The sequence below is a fragment of the Cryptomeria japonica genome, chromosome 3 (genome assembly GCF_030272615.1).
Source record: "Cryptomeria japonica chromosome 3, Sugi_1.0, whole genome shotgun sequence".
NCBI lineage: Eukaryota > Viridiplantae > Streptophyta > Pinopsida > Cupressales > Cupressaceae > Cryptomeria > Cryptomeria japonica.
Window position 1 is genome coordinate 759990812 of NC_081407.1, and position 4436 is coordinate 759995247.

The window sequence follows — 4436 nt, forward strand, 5'->3', positions numbered from 1 at the left end:
GTTAACCCTCATCACTATTTCTTAAGGTTAAGGTTGTAGCCTTTTCGGTGTGGCAATTTTTTTTTGTCTTGATCATATCTTAAGTGTCTAGCTAGCTCTTTCTGCCTATGGCAGTGCTGGTGTTGGACTGGCTTTTGTCAGCTCAACTGTGTTAGGGTTGATGGTTTTCATGGTTTGATTTCTGGGGAAGCGTTGTTTTGTGGGTTCCAGATCCTGGTAAAATCTGAGGGTTTCAGGTCCCTTCAAACCTTGTTGGAAGGGGTTTTGGTTCCCCTAAAAACCTGTTTTCGCATAATCATAAACATGGTATCAAAGCTTGGTGTCTAGTATAGTTCATTTTATTATATAACTTTTTGAGAGATTTTAGACTAATAGGTAGCTATTATTTTTACAAAATCTAGTATTCTCTTCTCCTATATCCATGAATGACTTAGAGAATCGGGACAATTTAAAGGAAAACTAAGCATCTATGTACTCTAGTTTGCATATTTATGTTCCTATGAGATTTGGTTGATTGTAGCATTTTGGTAATATTGGAGGTTTTTTCAGCATTTCCAAAGCATCCAAAAGGTCTGCGAAAGTCATAATTGACTTTTATTTCACCAAAATCAAAGATTAGGGGACAAAGTTACAAATCAAAGTTTAATATTTGAAATCTTTTATGGAACTATTTTTTAATTTTGTATTAGAAACTCATCTTCCTCTTAATGGAAAGAAAAAAAATATCTAGGTTTTATTCCTACACTAAAAAAAACCTATCTAGTATATTTGCATATATTTCACAAATTTTGTATAAATTACACCAAAAGTAGATATATTTGTCAGAAGAGTTGTTCTCGTATGACAAATTTGCCATTTTAAGAAAAATGCATAATTTTTTCCTTGAGTGTTAGAATTTGGCAAAATAATACTTGAAAGAAATTTGTAAACAATTGTCGTGCTTTGTGAAGTGTAGTTGTACCTGCAAACACAATGCACTCAATAAAACATTACAAGCATGGTTAGAAGATTTAAATCAAAGAAAGACAAAACCATAGCTAATCGACTTATTGCCTCCTAGTAAATGCGAGTATGAAAATGCTCTCAAATCTGATTATGCAAATTCCAGTGACTTGACTACACTTAGATGGAGGATTTGAATGCTGAAAATGCATGATCTAGCAAGAATAGCATGATTAAGCTACATGAATGATTGATCTAGCATGATTAAGCTAAGATTTAAGCTAAAATTGAGCATGATAACATTGCTAAAATGGATAAACTATAAGATAGATGCCTATAGTAACAATGCATAAGATGAGAATGAGATGGGATCAAATGATATGAAATTGGGACCATCTATATTGGGACCCTTTGAGCTCCAAAATGAGCTCTATTTATAGGATTTTCAAGGCTAGGGGTGATGTGGCAAGAAACAATGGTCAAGATTGATCTGAAGATATCAATGGTTAAATTGGAGGAGGATGGAAAAGGTAGTTGGATTAAAGGGAACATTTGTCATCTCTATGGTGACAAGTGCCAAGAGGCTTCTAGAAGGGTTGGATGAAAGGGAACACTTAGTGACAAGTGTCATAAAGTTCTAGAAGATCTTGGATGAAAAGGGACATGGTGGTAGGTAGAATGGGTTAGGTTTAGGAGTGGTAGAAGTTAGGAGAATTTGAATTTAAAAATTCAAATAATATGAAAAGGGATAATTAATCTCAACAGCTCATGGATTTGATTTGTTTTAATTAATTAGGATTTAGAAGAAATGAATTTGGATGGAGGGAATTAATTAATTTGAATTAATTAATTAAAGGGGTGAAATGAACCTATTTAATAAATCCTTATTTTTATTAATAAGTAGATGAAAGGGAAAATTTAATCAAATTACTTATTGAATTCAATTAAATTAGGAAGGAGGATTAATTAAATAATTGCTTATTTAATTAATTATCTTCAGACCATTTAGAGGTGTATACAACAATAAATTTCCATCCATATGATTATTGGCTCCTTGGTGATGGCTCTTTCCCTGAGCCTATGCTAGGCTCCTACTATGATGCTCCCTCCTCTAATCTTTGACTACATAGGGACTTTCTTTCTAGTCCTGTTGTGGCCAATGTCACTATGCGTGTGAGTGTCTTTGATGTCCTTCCTTCCAACTCTCCTCTAGATGTTGCGCTTGTCTTTAATGTCCCTCCAACCACCTCTCCTCTAGATGGTTTTATTCCCCCTACTTCCTCTCTCACTCTTTGTTGGTGGAGGACTTTAGGTGCCCTTCAACTATCCCCTTCTGATGCTACCATTGCTAAAGATTAAGTTTTTCTTCACGACTTTTGTCAAGTAGATCTTTAGAGGATGGCTCTCTCCACTAACTATACTCGATGTTTGAAGCCTCTTCCTCTGGTCCCACAATTCCTTTTCCCTTCTATCCGTAGTCAATGGGTGGATAAGGCTTTTTATAGGTTGTAGTTTACTCTCATTGGTAAGTTTTTGAGGCCAAGACCTAACATAGAGACTATATGTGAATGGGTTTCTATTCATTAGTCTATTGTTGTTCATGTGGTAGTGGGTCTTTCACATGGTTTTCTATTATTTTCATAAATTATTTGGAGGATACTAAGAGGGCTCTTCTAGGAGGTCATTGGTTCACTTACAAGGTGTTCCTAAATTTGAAAAAATGGGTTGTTGGGTTTGATCCTTCCATGTTCAATTCACTTCCTATTTGGATCAAGCTCCCAAAATTCCCTTTGGAGTACTGGGATCACTATATTTTTCATGGAAATACTAAAGCTTTTGGTTAGCTTAGTTTTATGGATGAGATCACTAAATCTAAATCAAGATATTGCTCTACTAGATTTTGTGTTTATGTGGAGGAGGGTTTTAGGTTGCCTAACTCCATAAAGTTGTCTTCTAGATTGAGAGTTTGAGATTAATATTTTCTTTTTAATCACTCTCATTTGTGTCATTTCCACTATATGGGATTTTTCTCTATGAATTTCATCAATTCTCATAAGATCAATCCCTATAATGCAGTTTAGAAGTTAGTGAATGTTCTTCCTCAACTAGCTAGTTTGGTGTAGGTTTCTTCATCTTTCTCGAAGGATCTTAATTATTTTTATTTCCCCTCTATGGTGCAAGGCCCTTTATTGTCTCCTACTATTGGGTTCTCTTTGATAGGCATCATTAGGAAAAAGATTGACATTTTTCCCTTTGTCTTGGGTTCATCTTGTAAGGGTAAGAGAAATCTTGTTGTGGATCATTGGAGACATTCTTTGCAAAATTCTATTCCTTCTACTCAACCTACTCCTCTCATGAGGTCGTGAAATGAGTTTGGATTCGAACGTCTAGGACTTTCCCATCTCCTTAAGGTTGCTTGTAGCCTTGTTCCCCTTATGTCCCTTCTTTGGCTTGCTAGTTTGCCTTTTATAGTTTTTAGCTTTTCTTTTTTGGGTAGCATATGTTGGATTTAGACCTTCTCAATTTGGTTGGTTTTCTCACTCATGAGATCCCTCTGTGTTGCTTGGTAGGTTGATATGTAAAGGTTCGGGCCCTCTCCTACTTTATCTAATCAAAACAATCAATGAGGAGTAGAGGATATAGTAAAATCGGAGAGAAAAAGTCTACATAATAATAGAAAAGGTGCAGGATTACAAATTAGATATGTGTAGTGTAAAATCAATCTACAATCACATAATAAACCTAAGATCAATTAAGATTTTGTATACAATTTTTGACATTGACTGTTTCCAAATTATGTATTTTTTGATATGAAAGTGAGTAGAATCTATAGTGCACCAATATTATCTTAATAATTAAGTATATTAATAAAATATCCATACCCTTATACATTTAATTTCCTAAAATAGCGTCAGTTTACACAATTTATTTTTTTCAACTACTAATTTAATTTATTTAATCTAAACTGATATATAATAAATTGTTTAAATTTATTTAATTAACCTAAATTGAAAGGCTATTCTACATTACAATGTCTCACATTCTTGTGAGTTCGTTATACTCTATTTTATATTAAATAAAAATCTTATAGGAGCAGTCAAACGTAAAAGGTTAATAATTCCCCATGCAAGTGAATATATTTAGTTGCGTCGTATGCAATTACACCGTATGTGTTCATAGTTTCAAGAAACGTTCACATAAATTAGTTTTTTGAATTACTAGTATGAACATAAATTAAACTATTTCCTATCTATATATTGCAGTTCTTGTGAGATTTACCTAAGAAATGCTTGTAAGTTACAATCGAGATAATATGAACAAACATTGGCCTGACATTCTACCACTACGCTTCAAATTTGAGAAAAATATTATTCGATATTTTCCATATATTCGTCTTTAGTGATAACTAAGAAGCCTCATTCCGTGTGCTCATGCTTGCAAAGAAACAGAATTGAAGGATTCCTAAGAATTTGTCTATAATGCACGCATTTGGT